The sequence below is a fragment of the Oryx dammah genome, unplaced genomic scaffold (genome assembly GCF_014754425.2).
Source record: "Oryx dammah isolate SB20612 unplaced genomic scaffold, SCBI_Odam_1.1 HiC_scaffold_8, whole genome shotgun sequence".
In the NCBI taxonomy this organism is placed as follows: Eukaryota; Metazoa; Chordata; class Mammalia; order Artiodactyla; family Bovidae; genus Oryx; species Oryx dammah.
In genome coordinates, this window is record NW_024070192.1 from 34,199,760 (window position 1) to 34,222,794 (window position 23,035).

The following is a 23,035-nucleotide window of genomic DNA, read 5'->3' on the forward strand; positions in this document are numbered from 1 at the left end:
ATGTCAGAAGTAATTTTAAGCTTCAGTGACCAAATTTATCCCAGCATGACTTAAGATACAAATAAAAATAAGCTTTGGCGATGTCATGAAAGCAAGCTCTTAAGATTTTACTGAGGTTTCTACTTATTTTAAGTGTTCCTCATCCAATTTCAATTTAATTTAAAAAGCCAAAACAAAACTAAAAAACAAATGCTTCCTAAGATTTCTATCTGGGCCAGGTCAACTTGCAACTAGGACTAGCCAAAGGTTTTTTGTTGTTGTTGCTGTTTCTTCTGATCTTTTAAACTTTAATAAAGATTCAGGAGAGGTATCTTAGTTCCCCTTGATTCTCTTCAACACATGACTTAATGCTGTTTTTTACTTCACCAACTTCATGATTTAGCAAAGCCAGTGCCCTATTTCATAAACCGATAAAAAGCAACACAACTCATCCGACAAAATAATTCGCCAGCAACCATGAACAAGCTCCAGCGTAGAATTTCTCTTATAACTGAGTAGCAGTTCTTATCCTAGGTGGATCTGCTCAAAAATATTTGAATAAATCTACTAGCTTCTGGTATATTTTTAACAAGCCAGATTTTCTACTTTGCTTTCTACCTGAGAAAGGTAGAAAAATCCCACTAAAAGAAACCAGAACTCCAAGCCAGGAATCGCGTAAATCCTGAACCACGTGAAGCCCCTCACGGTTGAGAGAGTCCACAGTAGAAATCACCCCACCTGTTCTCAATTCCCCCATCCGTCAAATGGCCATATGAAAACCAGGCACAACCGCTAAAACTAGGTGACGAGGTTAAAAAAAGGAGAGAGCAAGAGTGTTCTGTGAAGGCGCTACAGAAACGTAATGAAATTATCAGCACTGAAAGAATCCTCAATTCCTCAGCAAACTTAAGATTACTTTGTTGCTTACCAACACGGGGGGAAAAAAAAAAAAGAGGTGAGCACAAGCAGTCCGAACCCGTTTGGTGACACTTTTCTGAACTCCAGAAAGTGTCCGCAGTTAAAGGCGGACAGTCAGAATGCCACCGGAGCCCAAGGTGGGCAGCTTCCGCCCTCGCCCCCCGCGGGAGAGAGGCGACGAGAGTTCAAAATCCAACCCGGCTCCGAACCACCTTCCCAGCTGAAGTGATGGGGGAGGGGGCGGACTGGGCTCGCCGCTGCCACCTTCAACGGAGCCGCTCCTTGCGCCACCAGCGCCGGGGCCCACGGTGCCACGTCCCGGCCTCCGTCCCCGCCACCCCTCACCCCTCCTCCGGACGCGGACAGATCCTCCCGAGACCGCCCGGCTCGCTTCCTTCCAGGTGCCCCCGGTGGGCCACACCTCGGACCAGGGCGTGGAAGGGGCAGTTAGAGCGGTTGGAACAGTTACCCCTGGACTGGCCGCCCCGGAACCCAGGCCTGGCCCAGCCTCAGACACAGCCTCCGGGCTAGCAGGCTCCCCGGGGACAGGCCTAAGGCGTAGTCGGCTCGGCCCGGCGCCCTCCGGAGCGGCCCCGCATCGCAGACTCACCTCCAATGTGTCAAAAGCGCATGTTCGCCGCCCCTCGACCGACGTCTCCGCTCTGCTGGCCAGGCCAGGCCCGCCCAGCCGTTCAGCTCCGCTCCCGTCCGCAGCCCCGAGCTCCACTCCGCGTACCTCCGCGCCCGGCTCCTCCCCGACACGTCAGGAGCTGCCTGGGTGTCCGAGGCCATTCTGTGACGCACGGGGGCGGGGTTCTGAGCATGCGCGCGAGCGTGGGGGCGGCCTGGGCGGGGCTGTCGGGAGAATGGCGTCACAGGGGGTTGGGCCAGGCCGGACGGGCTGACGTCAAGCAGGCGGCGGCCGTCTGCGCAGGTGAGTTTGCGACCTTCGCGGTATCCCGAAAAGGCTGAGTTCGGGAAAGTGGCATCGCCGTGGGTGACAACCTGCCTCCCCATCTTCAGCCACCAACCGAGTCCCGCAAGTGACTGTTTCAGTGTTCCCATGTATAATAAGATTTCACCTTCGAGTCACCTCCACCACCCGTAGAATACCAGGCGTATCCTAGTCCCCATCACTCTGACAAAGACCTGTGTTGTTTTTACAGCAATCTCGCTAGCTGAAATTTTATACTACTTCTTGTCTTCCTCCAGAAAAACGTAAGTTCCATGAAAATCGGAACCTCATTCCTTTTGTCTCCCAGAAGATAGCTTGGTGCCAGGCACAACGTGGGCGTTCAAATATTTGTTGATTGAACTCGTTGAGGGCACCAAGGAAATGCACATATTTCCACTTGTATATTTTATATACCTAAGCGTATATTTATGTAAGTGTGTATCTGTGGGCGTGTTCATTCCCTTAGGATTCCAACTAATGGAGTCCATTTCATTTATACATATTCCCCCCAGGAGACTTGGAGAAGAGAGGGGAACCAGCTCAGAGGGAGAATGATGGGTATCTACTTAGGGAGGGAAAACTTGAATAGAACTGGTTTTAAAAACAATATTTGGAACTTTTTGCTGTGTAATGTACAACATAATTCTCTGTGGTGTCAGTGCTCTTGGGATTGGGTATATGAGGTTTTTGGACACAGTGATCTGTAAGACAGATTTCAAGGTGAGAACAAGGTGAGCCTGAGAGGTTCAGTTATGTTTTTGAGGGCATGAATATAAACAGGAACAGCACAAGATAGATTCTAAGAGGTATCCAAGTCAGTGAAAATCAAAGAAATAATTAATGGGGTTGTGGGAAAGCTGACACCGTGATCTAGATTCTGAAAAGCTCATGATAATAAGACTAGTTCGCTTTTGTTCTACCATTTGTATGTACTGGCAATTGTGCTAAATGCTTGGCTTGCATAACTTAATTTTTAACAATGACTCCATGATATAGGTACCATTATTACTCCCAGTTTACCAAGAGGAAATCGAGACTCAGCAAGATGAAATTGCCCAAGGTCACTCAGCTAGATAAAAAGAGGACTTAAGGTTCAAACCCACCTAGTCTGGATTGTCTAACTCTAGAAACCAGACTGTTAACCACTACTGTACTTCCACTAAAGAAGTGGGGTTATTGGGACTTCCTGGCGGTTCAGTGGGTAAGACCCTGCCCTTCCACTGGAGGGGCATGGGTTCAGTCCCTGCTTGGAGAACTAAGATCCCACATGCCATGTGGCACAGCCAAAAAAAAAAAAAAAGAGGGCTATTAATAACTACCATTTATTGGACTAGAGAACTGTGCTGAAAGCTTTACATACATCTCCTCACAAGCAGCTTGTGAGACTGAAATTATTACATCCATTTTATATGTTGGAAAACTGAGGCCGAGGGGAGCTGAGGTTTAAACCCAAACAGGTCTCAGTCCACGCCCAGTGACCTGGGACATCACAGAAGCCTATGATCTCATCCTCCAGAGCACAGCCCCAGCCAGGAAAGCAGAGCCCCAGAGGTGAGTAAGCAAGGAGGCCTTCCTATGGATCTGCTGCCAAGACAGACCAGTCCCACCCCAAGAGGAAAAAATAAAGGCTGCAACTCTGGTCCCTGGCTGAAGTCCTAGGAAACACACTGAGTCACCTAATGGCAAGCCAGGCCCTGCAGAAAGTGTTGGCATCATCTTCCAAGGCCACTACCCCTCCCACCCAGTCTGGACCCAGATGGTAAATTTCCCCTTCCAAGATAAGGAATAACCAGTCCATGTTTGATTCAAAAATACCCACTTCGGGGCTTCCCTGGTGATCCAGTGGTTAAGAATCCACCTGCCAATGCAGGAGGCACAGGTCTGATCCCTGCACTACATGCTGCAGAGCAGCTTCTGAAGCCCTCATGCCCTAGAGGCCGTGCCCCACAAAAGAAGCCAAGGCAATAAGAAGACCATGCACTGCAACTAGAGAGTAGCCCCTGCTTGCTTCAGCTAGAGAAAGCCCATCTGTAGCAATGAAAACCCCAAAAATAATTTTTTTAATGCCTACCTCTATGTACCCCTATGTTCCTAACAGCACTGTTCACAATAGTCAAGACATGGAAACAACCTAAATGTCTATCAATAGATGAATGGATAAAGGAGGGGTGGTGTATATATCTAGATATGTAGAGATAGATATCTAGATATAATCTGGATATATATAGAGAGATCTATGTATAGATCTATGCAGGCACACATACAATGGAATATTACTCAGCCATAAAAAAGAATGAAATAATAATACCATTTGCAGCAACATGGATGGACCTAGAGATTATCATACTAAATGAAGTAAGAGACATATCATATCATTTATATCTGGAATCTGAAATATGACACAAATGAATTTATCTGCAAAACAGAAAGAAACTCACAGATGTACAGAATAGACGTGGTTGTCAACGGGGAGGAAAGGTGGAGGCAGGAGTTTGGGATTAGCAGATGCAAACTGCATATATATACAGAACAGATAAACAACAAGGTCCTATTGTATAACACAGAAAACTATACTCAGTATCCTGTGATAAGCCATAATGGTTTCATAAAGACTATGAAACTATGTATTTTATATATATAACTGAATCACTTTTCTGTACTGCAAAAATTAATACAACATTGTAAATCAACTATACTTCAATAAAATATTTTTTTAGGGACCTCCCTGGTCGTCCAGTGGATAAGACTCTCTGTTCCCAATGCAGGGGGCCTGGGTTTGATCCCTGGTCAGGGAACTAGATCCCACATGTCACAACTGAGTTTGAATGCTGCAAAAGACCTGATGCAGTCAAATAAGTAAATGTTTTTTAAATAACTTTTTAAAATTCCCACTTCTGGTGGGTCCCTAACTCTTGACCCAGCCAGCCATCAACAGCTCAGCTTAGGGTATTCCTGTGCCAAAGGGAAAAAAAAATTCTTTGTTGCTTTTATTGCATCTTCAGTAGCATCTTGAGCAAACGGAGCTCACCAATTATCCAAAGCAACTCAGGCTCCCAATCAGTGCTTCCTTCAGAATTTAGCTGTTAAGTCAACAGAAAGGCAGGACATGGGTATGCTGAGAATTTGCTATCAGGGGGTTAGGTTCCAAACCTCCTTGCCATTCCTTCCCTTGTGTGGTATGTCTGAAAATGCAGCCTGCTTCTGCCCTAGCCAGGGCGGGGCTGGGGGAGGTAGGGTCCCTCCTCTGAGGGCCTTGAAAAGGGCTCTTGCAGGTATGAAAAATGAGGACAATTTAGGTTGAGCGTGCAAAAGGCCTTCCTGCCAGGGTGCTGCCCCCGTTACTGGTAGCTGGAGGAAAGCTACCCTTGTCCTCATCCAGGGGGACGAATTGATGTTGCGAATCTCTTCCCCCAGTTGGTGGAACCTGAGATCCTGCTGTGCCCCGTGAATTTCTTGGGGCTGCCCCATTTCTTCCCCAGAAGCCTACCTGAATAGCAGACTCCTCCTGTTCCAGAACAGTCTGTAGCCTCCTGGGCTTCCTGGCTTCAGAGCCTACACTCCTCTGAGCGCCGGTCTTCACTGTCAGCCCCGCCCCCCACCCCAGCCCCTTCATGGTCCCTACCCACACCCCAGAGTGACAGCCGCCTCCACGGAACAGCCTGGCACAACACTGTTAATTGCTGATTGGGTTAACACCTGGCAACGCCAAGGGCTGTTAACATCACACCTACATAAACAGTGTGACTATCCCCAGACAAAAGCAGTATCTGCTCATACACCTTTGCACAGACAAGGTGGCACCAGTTTTGCCTACTTCCAAACCATTCTAATGGAATGACAGGGCTAGGAAGAAAAATGGAGTGTTTCTTACCAGCAACCTAAGCTGATTGTCATCAGGCAATTCAGGCAAATTCCCATGACCAGTAAACCAATGAGTCAAAGTTACCAGGAATAAAAGATCATTAATTCAACCATTAAATGAATATAATTGAGTGCCTGACACTTCTAGGCCCCAGAAGTACAGCAGGCAACAAAACAAGCTTAGGGAAGAGAAAGAATGGAAACCAAAAATTAAAAAACATTAGCATGTCAGGCAGTGATAAGTACTGAGGAAGAAAAAAGGAGTCAGAGCTTTTCAATATTTTATATTTAGGATGGCATTTAAGACAGCACCTGGCATGTGGAAGGCTCTTAGCATTTGTTGAAGAATAAAAAACGCAGTGAGTAAGTTTTTTCATTGCTCTCTTCTGCTTTCTCCATTTTTTTCTTTCATCAGAGCACTTTTATCATTTAGAACTCTCAATTTTAAAAACTCCTCTAATAAAAATTGAGCAATTAGGAATTCCCTGGTGGTCCAGTGGTTAAGACTCTACTCTTCCCCTGCTGTGGGCACAAGTTTGATCCCTGGTCGGAGAACTAAGATCCCATAAGCCATGTGGTGCAGCCAAAAAAAAAAAGTCCTTCCCATCTGACTCCCTAGTTAGCCCAATCTGATGTTATTCTCTCCTGTAAACATGTATGTGTTGATTCCACAGGTGTAAAGCTTCCACCCTACAGTTTATTTTTTTTTTTAAGGAAACTTTTTTTTTCTTTTTGCCTGTGCTGGGTCTTCATGGCTGCACGTGGGCTTTTCTCCAGTTGCGGTGAGCAGGGCTACTCTTCGTTGTGGTGCATGGGCTTCTCATTGCTGTGGCTTCTCTTATTGCAGAGCACAGGTGCTAGAGCTCAAGGGCTCAGTAGTTGCAGCTCACAGGCTCTAGAGCACAGACTCAGTAGTTGTGGCACATGGGCTTAGATGCTCCCCAGCATGTGGAATCTTCCTGGATTAGGGATCGAACCTGTGTCCCCTGCATTGACAGGTAGATTCTTACCCACTGTGCCACCAGGGAACCCCCCTACAATCTTTTCAGTGCCATACCTTCTGCATATCCTTTAACTGACAGCATAATGATATTTGGGGCTTTGGTAGAACCACCTGGGATGTCAACCGTAACTAATCTGGAATGTAAGGATTGCTTCTCCAGGGATTGCTTGCCTGGTGACCATTGTCTAATGATAGGGGAATGATACCTTGACCATTTATCATTACAACCTATTATTGTAAAATGACAGCCCATGGGATCTCAGAGGAAATTTCACATTAGTTTTCATCTATTTCTGTATAATAACAACACAGGCCTTGATGTCCACTTTGGGGGTTTGTCTTGTTTTTTTTAAAGATCTTTTTTTTAAATATGGACCATCTTTAAAATCTTTGTTGAATGTGTTACAATATTGCTTCTGTTTTACTTTTTTTTTTTTTGGCCTCAGGCCTCAAGGCATGTAGGATCTTCACCCCCCAGCCAGGGATCAAACCTGCATGCCCTGCATTGGAAAGTGCAGGCTTAACCACTGGACCTCCAGGGAAATCCCTCCTCTTTGAAAATTACAAGGGGGCTTGGGGGCCTTTACATGAAAAAATATTTTCCCCTCAAAATTAGAAGAAAAGGCTTTACTCAGGAGAGTCCTGACCACAGAGGCCAATTTTGATCCATAAATGCTTAAATGCAGAAATAAAACATCCCAGGTTTGCTATTAATCACAGTAGAAGTGTCTCTTCTATGAAAAGCAAATGAGCATCCCTTTGGAGGGGTGCAGGCCAGGCAGAAGAGGAGACGTTAATTAAAGTGCTGGGGGCAGGATAAATGGGGAGCAAGGAAACCCTTTCTTTAAGCATCTTGCTGTTTCAACAACTTTCCAAAGTCTTATGTTGAGAGATGGTTATTAAAACCCTGATAAAAAGATACTAGAGGAAGCAATGTGAAAGAAGCCCCAGACACAGAGGAGGTAATCGAAGGGTGGCAAGATCCACCCTCCACCCCCAGCCAAAGGTGCAGGCCCCACCCCTTTTCAGGCTCCCCACCCTGGTGTGAGAAGCCAGCCCTGCCCCACCTGCAACTCCTCCCTCCCAGCACCTCAGGAATTCAGGTGTTTGTTCTTCTCTGCCAGATCAGCCCCATCACAGGTGACTCTGCTTCCCTTCTCTGAGCCTCAGTTTCTTCATCTGTAAAATGTGATGATTGGACCAGATGACAATGTTGATAGTTCCCGTGAGTCAGAACCCACCCTGTCTTCCAAGCACCCTCCTGGGGGTGCTCAGACCCTCCCTCTCCTTGGCCAGTTTGCCCAATGTGATGGCAGGGTCAGCCCGGTCCTAGATGGATGAGGGCCAGTGACCAAGGACATTCTTGTTCCTGCCAACATCCCTTTGCTGCGCCCAGGGAATCGCTGAACCTGCAGAATAAATCACCTTCCAGTGCATCTAATGTCTGCTGTATTCGTTTCCTGAAGCTGCTGTAACAAATTACCACAAGCTTAGTGCTTAAAACAACCCACATTGATTCTCTTACGGTCCTGGAGGTCAGAGGTCCAAAGTGAGACTTCCGGGGCTAACATCAAGGTGTTGGCAGGCCTGGTCCCTTCTGGAGGCTCCAGGGAGAATCAGTTCCTTGCCGTTTCCAGCTTCTAGAAGCCACAGCATTCTTTAGCTTATGGCCACATCACCCCAGCAGCTGTTTCTGTTATCACAGTGCCTTCTCTGACTCCTTCCACCTCCCTCTTATAAGAACCTTTTTGATTACATTGGGCCCATCCAGATAATCCAGCCCAGCGGGAGGAAGAGGAGGAAGTTTATTCTCTGGGGAAACTAAACCAGAGAAGCTCCAGACCTGGGACACTGGGCATACTATGCTCAGTCGCTCAGTCATGTCTGACTCTTTGCAACCCATGGACTGTAGCCTGCCAGGCTCCTCTGTCCATGGGATTCTCCAGGCAAGAATACTGGAGTGGGCAGCCATTCCCTTCTCCAGGGGATCTTCCCGATCCAGGAATGACATCTGTGTCTCTTGCATCTCCTGCACTGGGAGGCAGTTTCTTTACCACTGAGCCACCTGGGAAGCCCCACTGGGCATGCTCGAGCCAGGCTAAATTAGTTCAATATAAAAGGAAGCAAGGGGGTGGGGGGGATTCTTCAAAGGCTGAATATCAAATGATGAGACCCCAGCTTCCTTCCCTGATGGTCTCCCAGAATGTCAGCCTGTACCCTCTAGGCAGGAGATCAGAGACCTTTTATTTATTTATCTGGCTGTGTTGGGTCTTCATTGTGGCACCCAGATCTTTGTGGTGTCATGCTGGGTCTTTCCACTGCGCTCACAGACTCTAGTCATGGTGCGGGTTTAGTTGCCCCATGGCACATGGGACTTTAGCTCCTCGACCAGAGGTCAAACCCCCATCCCCTGCATTGCAAGGAGGATTCTTAACCCTGGATCACCAGTGAAGGTCCTCGGAGAACTTTTCTTGACAGAATCATCTCATTTCTAAATCCTTAACTTAATCACTACCACAAAGTCCTTTTGCCATAAAAGGTAACATACTCACAGGTTCTGAGGATTAGGACCTAGATATCTTTGGGAGGCTTTTATGTTGCCTACCACATCTCATGCTCTGACTTTACCACCTTCACAATATTTGCCATTTCTGCATATCATCTTTGAAATTTTCTTTGACTCAGACCACTTTCTAAAAAACAAACTTAGGGCTTCCTTGGTGGCTCAGCTGGTAAAGAATCCGCCTGCAATTGCGGATCAAACCTGGGTTTGATCCCTGGGTTGGGAAGATCCCTTGGAGAAGGGAACAGCTTCCACTCCAGTATTCTGGCCTGGAGAATTCCATGTACTGTGTAATCTATGGGGTCGCAAAGAGTCAGTGACTTTCACTTTCACCCCAATACAAAATAAATAATGAACTTTATTAAAAATAATATCTATGAAATCCTAGAGTTGATGGCGAGTCATATTTTCGCTACTATTTCATAAGTTAATACACGACTATCAAGATGTCAAATGTTTATCTGTACACCACATAACATCACTGTGCGTGCCACCAGTAGTACCCAGACTGTCCTTTGGGGAACAAAAATCCAGCCTCCTGATTTTACAGAAGAGGGTAATTTGTCCAAGAAGTCAGCAGCAGCAAAGAGCAAGGCTACACCCACGACTTCTTCCTGCTGTCTCCGTGGTCATTAATCACAGCTTGAAAGGATGTCAGCTTTTTCTTAATAGCATCCCTCCCTTGGTGATTCATATCATTTAGGGCTCAGCTCCCCTTCTGCTACACTCATGGATATTTTATATTTGGAAAGTGGGGTTTCCTATTGCCTCCCCTGTGGACCAACATTCATGCATCCTGCTTATCAGTGCTGAGCAGAGGGTGTTTACTTGACCTATATCTGGACGGCATCCAGGTCTCGGGGAAGGATACGCTACAAAGGGAGGTCTGTGCTGGTGGTGACTTTGTACTGTGCCCCTTGGCTTGTGTCCCAGCTGCTGATTGGACTTGGAAATGGTTTTTAAGAAGACAGAGTTCCTTTCCATCCACAGGGTGTGGGATGATATAATGGCCCTCCTCTTACATAATGATTGACATGCAATAAAAATAGCTTTCATTTATTAGATACTTCATCTGGGACAGGCCCTGTGATGAGTGGGTTACACATATCCATTCACAGCAACCCTGTGAAGTAGCTATAAGTGTTGTCACTTTACAGCTGAGAACACCACATCCCAGAGAGGCTGAGCAACTTGTCCAGGGTCACACAGCTAGTGTGACAAAGTCTGTACTTCAAAAGACACAAGAGAACTTAGAAATCAACCTGAGATGAGGAGTGCCAATGAGGAAACCAGAGAGGTTGAGCAACCTGCCCAAGGGCACACAGCTAGTGGCAGACTCAGGGACAGAATTTGGCTCCCGAACTCTCAGGCTTGTTTGTTTTTCAGATTCTCTCTTATAAGCTGTTATTTCTTGGATGACTTTTTTTCAGAGGCCTGCCTGATCGGTTTCTTTTTTCTCATCATTGGATACATCTCTCCTCCCTGGTGCTTTCGTCACTTATCATTTTCTCTCTAATTGAAAGCTGTAGAGGAATCTAATGAGAATCCTAGGGTGATCCTTCACCATCTGTCCCTCTGACCTACAGAAAAAAAAAAAAAAAAAGAGCTAGAAAATCTCCATGAGTCTGTATTCATTAATTTGGAATGAGTCATAATTTAACCAGAAAAGGATTAAAGTTTACCTTCATCCCTTCCCCACAAAAAAAGAGATTGCTAAGCAGATAGTCGATGGAAAACAAGGTTAGGTGGGGTCGTGATCAAAAGAGGAACTTGTTAATGCAAATTTCAACCCAGTAAGACCCTAAATGTCCAAAGGGAACTGAGTAAACTCAATGATTGTACACAGTGGAAGACTGGCTAGCCATGACTGTGTCATAGAACATTGTATAACAATATGAGAACAAATTATGATTAGTAAGTCGACAGCATAAATACAAAATGAAATGACTCAGCACTTTTCTAAGTATATATCTATAGGGGGAGAAAGAGACTGGAAAGGTGTATTTAGTAGCTCTCTCTGTGTGTGCGTGCATGCATGTGTGCTAAGTCACTTCAGTCATGTCCAGCTCTTTGTGACCTCATGAACTGCAGCCCACCAGGCTCCTCTGTCCATGGGATGCTCCAGGCAAGAAGACTGGAGTGGGTTGCCATGCTCTCCTTCCGTGGATCTTCTGACCCAGAGATCAAACCTGTTTCTCTTACGTCTCCTGCATTGGCAGGCAGGCTCTTTACCAGTGGCGCCACCTGGGAAGCCCCAGTAGCTATCTCTAGGTGATTTATATTTTCTTTTTGTGTTTATCTGTATCTTCCAAATTTTCTACAGTGAACATTTTCATAATCCAAAGGAGAAAAACATTCAAATTGCTGACATTGTCATTAAGAACTGTTGTTTTCTGAAGCCTATATTCTGAGACTGCACATACAGAAAAGTAAGGAATCAACCACAAACCTCTTTCCTGAGCTGGCCATATGCTAGCAATTTAACAATTATCCTACTCCAGTAGAAAGATGAGCACTGAACACAAGTAGTTCACTGAAGAAATACAAATGGTCAATAAATACGTGAGAAGACTCTCAATCATTTCATTAATAACTTTTAAAATGTAAATTAAAATGACAAAGGAGATACTGTTTATTTGCTTAGCAGATTCAGTTCAGTTCAGTTGCTCAGTCGTGTCTGACTCTTTGTGACCCCATGAATTGCAGCACGCCAGGCCTCCCTGTCCATCACCGTCTCCCGGAGTTCACTCAAACTCACGTCCATCGAGTCGGTGATGCCATCCAGCCATCTCATCCTTTGTCGTCCCCTTCTCCTACTGCCCTTAATCCCTCCCAGCATCAGAGTCTTTTCCAATGAGTCAACTCTTCCCATGAGGTGGCCAAAGTACTGGAGTTTCGGCTTTAGCATCATTCCTTCCAAAGAACACCCAGGGCTGATCTCCTTTAGAATGGACTGGTTGGATCTCCTTGCAGTACAAGGGACCCTCAAGAGTCTTCTCCAACACCACAGTTCAAAGGCAGCAATGGTTCGGCACTCAGCTTTCTTTACAGTCCAACTTTCACATCCATACATGACCACTGGAAAAACCACAGCCTTGACTAGATGGACCTTTGTTGGCAAAGTAATGTCTCTGCTTTTCAATATACTATCTAGGTTGGTCATAACTTTCCTTCCAAGGAGTAAGCATCTTTTCATGGCTGCAGTCACCATCTGCAGTGATTTTGGAGCCCAAAAAAATAAAGTCTGACACTGTTTCCACTGTTTCCCCATCTGTTTCCCATGAAGTGATGGGACCGGATGCCATGATCTACATTTTCTGAATGTTGAGCTTTAAGCCAACTTTTTCACTCTCCTCTTTCACTTTCATCTAGAGGCTTTTGAGTACCTCTTCACTTTCTGCCATAAGGGTGGTGTCATCTGCATATCTGAGGTTATTGATATTTCTCCCAGTAATCTTGATTCCAGCTTGTGCTTCTTCCAGCCCAGCGTTTCTCGTGATGTACTCTGCATATAAGTTAAATAAGCAGGGAGACAATATACAGCCTTGACATATTCCTTTTCCTATCTGGAACCAGTCTTTTGTTCCATGTCCAGTTCTAACTGTTGCTTCCTGACCTGCATATAGGTTTCTCAAGAGGCAGGTCAGGTGGTCTGGTAGTCCCATCTCTTTCAGAATTTTCCACAGTTTATTGTGATCCACACAGTCAAAGGCTTTGACATAGTCAATAAAGCAGAAATAGATGTTTTTCTGGAACACTCTTGCTTTTTCGATGATCCAGTGGATGTTGGCAATTTGATCTCTGGTTCCTCTGCCTTTTCTAGCAGAGCTTAAAACAAATGATAGGGGAATTCCCTGGTGGTCCAGTGGTTAGGACTACATGCTTCCACTGCAGGAGGCATGGGTTCAGTCCCTGACTGGGAAACTAAGATCCTGAAGTCACCAGGTGCAGCCAAGTAAATAAATAAATGATAATATCCGGTGCTGATACAGTGTGAGGAAGCCAACACTCTCAGACAACACTGGTCCGAGGGAAAAATGCTATAAACCATAGCAGTTACCATGATGGATTGAATCTAAATATCTCTTCCTCTTGAAATGTCACAGAAAAAGGCAGGACGGAAATTTTAAAAGACAGAAACCCACCAAGACAGAGTACAGGAGAGGAGACCACAGAGGGCAAGATGTCAACAGTATCTTGAAAGAGGGAGAGCAGACTGGTGAGTGGCAGCTGACAGATGATTGTATCAGAGAAGGCTGGAAACTGAATGCCAACTGGAAGCAAGCGGGGTCTGCCTGTGACCCGCAGAGAGGCCCAGGAATTGGAGGTACCAGCTACGTCAGAAAGCAGAATGGGGTAAGACCGAAAACAGGAAGGGCTGTTGAAAGCACCAGTGTGTTTACAAAAGCATTCGGACTGCACAGGCCAGGTAGTTGACCAGCTAAAGCACCGGCCCAGCAGGAGGAGCCTTCTCTGGCGAAATTAAACCAGAGAAGCTCCAGACCTGGGACCCTGGGCATAGCAGAAGGCAAGGTTGTCACTACACTACAAAAGGAAGTGGATAGAGGGAGGGGGGATTCTTCAAAGGCTGTGTATCAAATGATGAGAAGGCAGCTTCCTTCCCCTACTGACCCTCCAAGAATGCTGGCGGCAGCCTGCCCTCCAGGCACGAGATCAAAGAATTTTCCTCAACAGAACCACATGACCTGGCCTGTCCGCTTGATCACTCAGAGAGGTCCAACAGTCAACAAGCTCCCAACTCCCCCCCCCACACACACACACATCCAACAGTCAACAAGCCCCCAACTCCTGCCATACACATACACACATGGCCTCCAATCAGCTTCGAGTTCCCTGGTCATAAAAATAAACATTCAACTAGGAACCACCAAACGCTCTCCAATGTGAAATAGCAAAATAACACAAAAGAAATTTAGGAGTAATGAATATAATACTGGGAGCAGAAATAAGCTGGAAAGAGAAAGAACTTTAATAAATATCTTTAGAGAAATAAGGATATTATATGAATGTTAATTTCATCAAATATGTGATTAACCACATCAGGAAGATGGGGGAGCAATAATGTATCAGGTAAGAGTGCTGTGTCCTTACTTTTCATAATACAAAGTCAATAGATGATAACTAAAACAGAAAAAACTAGTCATACAGGCACTTTATTTAGAAATAGAAACAACTAAAATAGTTGGAAATGTTTTGTGTGGTAGGGAGAACTTGAAAGAGGGGAGATGAGGCAAGGAATTGATATTCTTCAATGTAATCTTTGTAATTGCCTTAATAAAAGTGGATTTGAAATTTAAAACAAATGGTATGACATTTATTAGAGGAATCTGGACAAATGAATTAAAACTGTGTATGTATGTATATATGTATCTGAATATATGTATAACCTTTTACCCAGCACTCAACTTGTTAAGGATTTATCCTAAGGAAATTACAGAAGTAATATGCAAAGACGTATGTTCAGTGATGTTTACTGCAGCATTGTTTTATCATTATGCCAATAAACTGGAAACAACCTAAACACCCAGGAGACTCATTTAATAAATCATAGTATAATCCAAGCACTGGAATACTACACAGCTGTTAGGAAGGACAAGGAAGATTTTATAAATTAACATGAGATGATACTCAAGTGATACCAAGTGAAAAAAAGAGGGCTTCCCTGGTGGCTCAGTGGTAAAGAATCTGCCTGCCAGTATAGGAGACACAGGTTGAATCCCTGATCCGGAAAGATCTCACATGCTGCAGAGCAACTAAGTCTGCACACAACAAATATTGAGCCTGTGCTCTAGAGCCGGGTAACCACTAACTATTGAACCCGCGCACCACAGCTACTGAGGCCCCTGTGCCCTACAGCCCGTGCTCTGCAGCCAGAGAAGCCACTGCAATGAGAATCCCAAGCACCACAAAGAAGAGTAGCTCCCACTTCCCGAAACTAGAGAAAAGCCCGCAGGCAGCAAAGACCCAGCACAGCCAATAAATAAATAAATAAGTTTAAAAATGGTTAGAGAACAGTAAATACAGTTTGACACAAGAAATATTGTTTTAGAAGTCTAGTTAATTTCCAGAATATATAAAGAACTACTACAACTACCACTACTACAACTCAATAACAAAAATACCAAACAACTCGATTTAAAAATGGGCCAAGAACTTGAACAGATATTTCTCCAAAGAAGTATACAGATGGCTAACAGGTACATGAAAGGGAGCTCTACATCACTAATCATCAGGGAAACACAAAACTACAATGAGATACCACACCCACTGGGAGGAAGAAAAAAAACAACCACCAGAAAATAAGTGTTGGTAAGGATGTACAGAAATTGGAACCCTTGTGCATTGCTGGTAGGAATCCAAAATGGTACAGCCACTATGGAAAACATTCTGAAAGTTCCTCAAAAAAGTAAACACAGAATTACCATATGATCCAGCAAATCCATCTGTGAGTATATACGAGAAAGAATTAAAAGCAAGGACTCAAGTAGACATCTGTACACTCGTATTCACAGCAGCATTATTTACAATAACCAAAAGGTGGAAGCAGTCCTGTCCATCAGCGGATGATATAAACAAAATGCGGTGTCTATAGACAATGCAGTATTTTTCAGCTCAGAGGGTAAAGTGTTTGCCTGCAGTGCGGGAGACCCGGGTTCGATCCCTGCGTCGGGAAGATCCCCTGGAGAAGGAAATGGCAACCCACTCCAGTACTCTTGCCTGGAAAATTCCATGGACAGAGGAGCCTGGTAGGATATAGTCCATGGGGTCTCGAAGAGTCAGACACGACTGAGCGACTTCACTTTCACTTTAAAAAAGGAAGGAAATTCTGACACCTGCTACAACATGCATGAACCCTGAAGACATTACACTATGTGAAATAAGCCAGCCATCAAAGGACAAATACTGTAGGGTTCCATTCAAGAGAGAGTAGAGTCTCTGGTAGTTGCCAGAGACTGGGGTGGGGAAGACTAGGGAGATACTGTTTAATGAGTACACAGTTTCACTTGGAGAAGAAAAAAAATCTGGAGATGGATCTTGGTGATGGGTGCATATCAACGTGAATGTACTTAATGCCACTAAGCTGTATGCTTAAAAACTAATTTTTATTTTATGTATACTTTTTGTATTTTTTAATTTTATGTATATTTTTTGTATTTTTTAATTTTATGTATATTTTTTGTTGTTATTGTTCAGTCACTCAGTTGTGTCCAACTCTTTGTGACCCCATGGACTGCAGCACACCAGACTTGCCTGTCCCTTACCATCTCCCAGAGTTTGCCCATGTTCGTATCCATTGAATCGGTATATTTTATCAAATTAAAAAAAATTCAATTTTTTAAGTAGAGATTTATATACCAGTGTCACTAATAATCTCTGGGGCTGGAATTATGTAAAATTTTTCCCTTTCTCTTTGTTTATATGTTCACCAGTTACCACGATCAGGAAAAAAAAGGTATCTAGTTCCATTTAGAAAATGAAAGTAACCTCACACCCTGAGAATGCCATCTTACAGTTTACAAAACACTTTCACAATCATCGTCCTGCTTAAGCATCACCAACATCCCAAAAAACAGAGACATTTTTGTACTGTGTAGACCAGAAAGGTTCAGAGGACAGTGAATTGCCCATCAGTAAGACAAGGAGCCAGGACTTAATCACAAGCCCCAACTTGGTCAGCCCAGCAAACTTTCAAGCATCACACCAGCTGTGTCGAAGTCAATCCCAGAGAAGCCTGTCAGAACTCGAGAAGCTCTCTCTACAGCCTAGAAAAATGTTACCTGGGCAGCTCAGGTAACACACAACCAAATCAAGGTGATGAGATTTTAGGGAGGTAGAGGTCAAATGATGTGGTTTCAGGAAACCACCCCTGGTACCATCCCTCACAGGGACATAACCAACTTCACAAACTGACCCCAGCCTCTGACAGTCCCCCACAAGGGACAGAAAGGGTCTACCAGGAGCCCCCCACTCTGGCCCTGATCTGGCCCAGACCTTATCCAAGCTGACCCCCCAGTCCCCACCATCCCAACATACCTGGTCCTGAGTCCCGGGCCTCGCAGATCAGACCAACAGCAGCACAAAGTGGCTGGAGCTGAAGCAGCTGAAACAAAGTGGAAATCAACAGGAAGCGTGAGAATCACCTTGTGACAAAAGAGGCACGAAGACCGGAAGTGGGTTTGGGCCAGGAAGGCTGCGGCCAGCCTTCTAGAAGTGAGGCAACCTTGCAGCCCCACTGCTCAGCTATTGAGCAAGACTTCAGGGTTGAGGAAGGAGGAAAAGAAACTCAAGCCCTAACTCTTTAGCCAGAACTTCAAGCTTCCCCTTTGTCTCCAGCCCTGTATTAGAGGGGAAAGGCAAGAAGGAGAGCTTTCCCACATTAAGGGTAGGAGATGCAGGATCCCTGTTGATTCAGTGGTAAGAATCCACCTGCCAACCTAGGTTCGATCCCTGGTCTGCAAACCAAAATCCCACATGCCCCAGAGCAACTAAGCCCATGCCCCACAACTACTGAGCTGAAGCACTAGCGCCCTAGAGCCCTTGCTCCATAACAAGAGAAGCCACTGCAAAGAGAAGCACGTGGACCACAAGAGAGTAGTCCCCTGCTCACAGCTAGAGAAAGCCCATGTGCTGCAACAAAGACCTAGTGTAGCCAAAAATAATAAATAAAGGGTAGGGCTTCCCCAGTGGCTCACTCAGTAAAGAATCCACTTGCAGTGCAGAAGACACAGGAGACTCAGGTTCAATCCCTGAGTTGGGACAATCCCTTGGAGGAGGGTATAGCAGCAACCCATGTATTCTTTCCTGGAAAATTCCATGAACAGAGGAGCGTGGTGGGGTACAGTCCATGGGATCACAAAAGAGTCAGACACGACTGTGCAACTGAGCACACAGAAGATGCCCAGAGCCTGGCAAAGCACACCTGTGGCTTCAGAGAAACAATGAGAAGTCAGAGGGAAGTAGCCTCCACCTACCACTTTTGGTGGCGAGACCTTGAATGAGTTGCTGTGTGTCTCTGTGTCTCATCTTTGCAGAATGAAATAGAGATAACACCAGTACTGACCTCAGGGCGTTGTTTGGGCTTAAAAGAGATAATGTGTGTTTAATTGACTTCACATACATTCCATTATTCCCTTCAGTGGTTGGTGGCATCCTCCCTCCTTTCTGCCTCTCCAAATCTGACCCACTCCTTAAGTCTTTGGCAGGTCACGCCACCCTGGTCTGGAGTCACTTCTCACCTCCACAGTGGCTGCAGGTCAAATGTGTCACTAAGTCCCACCGTGTCGGAGAAGCACCACGGTTAAGAACTGAGGCCCTTCACCGATAATTCCTTCCCATGGAGCTGTTTATCTCCCCAAGGTCACCCAGGGAGGGTAAGGGCTGCATGGATTTGTCTCTGTTTTCCCAGGAGCATCTACCAGAGCACTGGAAGTTAGTCCATAAATGTTCATGGACTTTTAAGATGCTATGAAGGTTTCAGACTGACCTCAGGGCAGCTCAGGATCATGTTGTCTCCAGCCTGGGGCTGCTGCTGCTGCTGCTAAGTCACTTCAGTCATGTCCGACCCTGTGCAACCCCATAGACGGCAGCCCACCAGGCTCCCCCATCCCTGGGATTCTCCAGGCAAGAACAACTGGAGTGGGTTGCCATTTCCTTCTCCAATGCATGAAAGTGAAAAGTCAAAGTGAAGTCGCTCAGTGGTGTCCGACTCTTTGCAACCCCATGGACTGCAGCCTACCAGGCTCCTCCGCCCATGGGATTTTCCAGGCAAGAGTACTGGAGTGGGGTGTCATCGCCTTCTCCATGTCTCCAGCCTACAGGAGGCTTATGCAGGATTTCAGCTGATGGTAAAAGGACTCACCTGTGGGTGTCAGTAGCGAACCATCTGAAAACATCTTGCAGTGCAATGCAGTTACATTTGGACCAGAAGGGACACTCTTTGAAGATGGTACTTTTAAACTAGTAATAGAATTTTCTGAAGAATATCCAAATAAAATGCCAACTGTTAGGTGTTTAGGTATCCTTCAGAATCGGTGGAGTCTGATCTTCTATCTTAACACCAATTTAGTCTCTGCTGGATGAACTGAATCCAAATAGTCCAGCCAATAATCAGGCAGCACAGCTTTATCAGGAAAACAAATGAGAATATGAGAAAGGAGTTTTGGCCATTGTTGAATAAGGCTGGAATGATTCATAATACACAAATGGTCTGTTAATCTTTTTCATCATTGTTATAATTTACCTCTCAGTAGAAAGGCTAACATATTTCAAGTGCCACCGATTTTAAGGATTCTGCAGGGGGGAAAAAAGTCCTTCAATTTAGAACATAACAAAAGCTTGTGTATCTTGATGAATGTACTTTTTGTTGCATGGTATGAACTAAGTTATTGCTTACATAAATTTGTAATATATTCTATTTGTATTTTCTTCCCAAGTGTATAATGTTGGTGTGGAGCTTTCATGACAGAATAACATTTTGTACATCTGTACTTTTTTCAAATATTGAATGCCTTATTTTGGAATTTTTAGATTTTTTTAAATTGAAAGCACTTGAATTTTTTTATATATGAATATTACATGTAAAGCTGTTAAAATATGTATCTTCAGTGCAAAAAAAAAAAAAGATGCTATGGTAACACCATCCTATTTAAAGCATTCTGGTAAACTCCTGCACCTGGGCTGAGGTCACCATAGCAACAGTTTTGCAGGCTGTGGCAAAGCCTTGCAGGAAGGCAGGACCTGGGTGATCCTTGGCTCCTCTTAGCTCCTCTCAAATCCCTAAAAGCACTAAAGATGTGAAGTGGGGGAAGATGCTGAATGCTGTAGCTTGAGCTGCCTGGAAATCCTGCTTCCTGCTCTCATCTCTAGAAGAAAGCCTGGGTAGCTTGCAAAATACTTAAATCTCCCTCAAAAGCAGCCTAATGTTTGCCACCTGATTTGGAGACCAGCCCTCCAACTGGCTTTCTGTCCTCAGCTCCATGGTCCCCTTTTTTTCAGATGACAGATATCTTGATAGCTGAGATGACATCTTCTTAAGGATCGCCCCTCACCTTTTTTTTATAACTTTTTTTTTTTTTTTGGTTGAATCGGTCTTAGTTGCAGCACATGGGCTCTTTCATTGTGGTGCAAGGATTCTCAGTTGTGGCTCACAGGCTTAGTTGCTCCATGGCATGTGGGATCTTAGTTCCCTATTGTTGTTCAGTCACTTAGTCATGTCCAACTCTTTGCGACCCCAAGAACTGCAGCATGCCAGGCTTCCTTGTCCTTCACCATCTCCCGGAGCTTGCTCAAACTCATGTCCATTGAGTCAGTGATCCCATCCAGCCATCTTGTCCTCTGTCATCCCCTTCTCCTCCTGCCTTCAATCTTTCCCAGTATCTGGGTCTTTTCCAGTGAGTCAGCTCTTCACATCAGGTGGCCAAAGTACTGAAGCTTCAGCTTCAGCATCAGTCCTTCCAATGAATATTCAGGATTGCTTTCCTTTAGGATGGATTGGTTGGATCTCCTTGCAGTCCAAGGGACTCTCAAGAGTCTTCTCCAACACCACAGTTCAAAAGTATCATTTCTTCAGCATTCAGCATTCTTTATGTTCCAACTCTCACATCCATACATGACTACTGGAAAAACCATAGCATCAACTAGACGGACCTTTGTTGGCAAAGTAATGTCTGCTTTTTAATATGCTGTCTAGATTTGTCATAGCTTTTCTTCCAAGGAGCAAGTGTCTTTTAATTTAGTAGCTGCAGTCACCATCTGCAGTGATTTTGGAGCCCAAGAAAATGAAGTCTGTCACTGTTTCCACTGTTTCCCCATCTATTTGCCATGAAGTGACAGGTCAAGCCCTGTTCCCTAGCATTGCAAGAATTCTTAACCACTGGACTAGCAGGGAAGTCCTTGCCCCTCACCTCTTGTTCCTTCCAACTTACCACCCCACCAAGTCTGCCCACCTCCACATTTCTCTTAGTATACCCCAGGCCTTGTTGAGGCTTACTCTTGCCAGGCTCTGTGCTCAGTTTGTTTTGTTTTGGACGCAATGCACAGTTCATGGACTCTTACTTCCCCCAACAGGGGTTGAACACACACCCTCTGCAGTGGAATCGGTGCATCCTAACCACTGACCAGAGAATTCCTGTGTGCTAAGTGATTTACATATAATATCCTGCTTTAACCCTCAAACAACTCTCCAAGTAAAGGCTGTTGCTATTCCCATTTTACAGATGAGGAAACTGAGCCCCAAAGAGGTCACACAACTGGCCCAGCTTTAACTTGCAGGCATTTCAGTGGGATTTTATTCCAGGAAGCTATACACTCTCCCACCTCCATGTCTCACAGAGAAGGGAGTTTTGTAGTTAGCCTGTTCAAAGTTTTGGAACTACTGAGCCTGAGTCATCACCAGAGGGCTGATTAGAAATGCAGAGCCTCAAGCCCCACCCCAGTCCCACTAAATTAGAATTTGCATTTTCACAGGAGAACCAGGTGATTGGTTTGCTCATCAAGATTTGAGCCTTGGTCTAAATTGAATTGAATGGGTAGCACAAGACACGGACCCACAAGCAAAGTAAGCATAGACAAAGAACCCCGCAGGGCTCTAGATCTTGGGGGTTTTGCCTCTAGAGAAAGAACACAGACAAAAATTTAGGGCTCTGGGGCTCCTCTCGCCTCAGTTTCCGCTTTCTAAGTCCTCAAGCAAAATCTCAACTTTGGAAGTTCAGAGAGCAATCGGATGGCTTTAGAGCGCCACCTTCTGGTCATGCTAAGCTATGCAGCACACGTTTCTGCTCCGGGCATCCCATCCCAGAGAGGCAGCTACTTGTCTGCAGGGGCTAAACCTTCTCTTGGGGACTTCTGTAGTTTTCCCCAGCAGTTTATTTCTCTTCCTTCTTTACCCTTCAATACTCACCATTCGTTATTCTTATCACTGATTCAGATAACTCCTTGCTGTCTAAATGACAGCAGTACAGCACTTCATGTTTGCTTACTCCCTGACCTCAATTCAGTTCAGCTCATCAGGGGTGCAAAGCCTAAGACTTGACCATTTCTGTTTTCAGTAACATCAAAGCAAGTGGAGGAACCAAGACCTTAGAGTTACAAACAAGGCATAAAGATTTTAAACTGATCTGTATAAGAAAGAATTCATGCAACAGTACTGGGTAGGATAAGCTTCAGGAAGACTCATCCAAAAGAAAAAAAAAAAAGAAAGAATTCACATGGACATATTCACGTGGACATTCACATGGACATATTTCTGTTTACCTATGTTTATATCTATCTAAAATCAATCACAGAAGAAAAATATCTAAATAGAGTATTATGCAAAAGATGTAGGTAAGCTCATAATGGAAGAAATGCCATTAGTCAAAGACATTTTTAAGAAGTGTCCCTATTTTAAACCCTTCTTCTTTTGAATTAGATTTTTTAAATTATTGCTTTTTCCATTATCCTAATTATACTTTTATTATTTTTAGTGCTTTATTATCATTTTAATGGTTATCAAGCAATCCCACTCCCAGAATAATGCAAGGTTACAATTTAACTCCATTTATCCTCCTCCTGCTTTCTATTTTCATCAAGTATTTTAATTTTTATGAATTTTTAAACTCTAAAGCTATTATTTTTATTTTATGCAATCAATACTCATGTATTTTCCCCACTCATTTACCTCCTGTCATTCATTCATTCCTGTATGATTTTGCTTCCACGGGTATCATTTTCATTCTGCCCAAAGAACGTCCTCTAC

General features: G+C 44.7%; 1 protein-coding gene and 1 pseudogene across 5 annotated transcripts in view; one reads left to right on the plus strand and one right to left on the minus strand.

Moving 5' to 3' along the window:
* NDEL1 (nudE neurodevelopment protein 1 like 1) overlaps nucleotides 1-17,401 on the minus strand; it is a 47,938-nt gene extending 30,537 nt beyond the window's left edge. For 2 of the 5 annotated variants that reach the window (XM_040243391.1, XM_040243394.1), the window contains exon 1: nucleotides 1,508-1,677. The gene's annotated coding sequence lies outside the window, so the exon portion shown is untranslated. Of the gene's footprint in view, nucleotides 1-1,507; nucleotides 1,678-17,334 lie in introns of those variants that run through there. The other 3 variants (XM_040243390.1, XM_040243393.1, XM_040243392.1) reach the window with 2 other exon arrangements.
* Nucleotides 17,402-19,101: 1,700 nt separating this feature from the next.
* LOC120866641 lies at nucleotides 19,102-19,787 on the plus strand (annotated as a pseudogene).
* The last annotated feature ends 3,248 nt before the right edge of the window (nucleotides 19,788-23,035 follow it).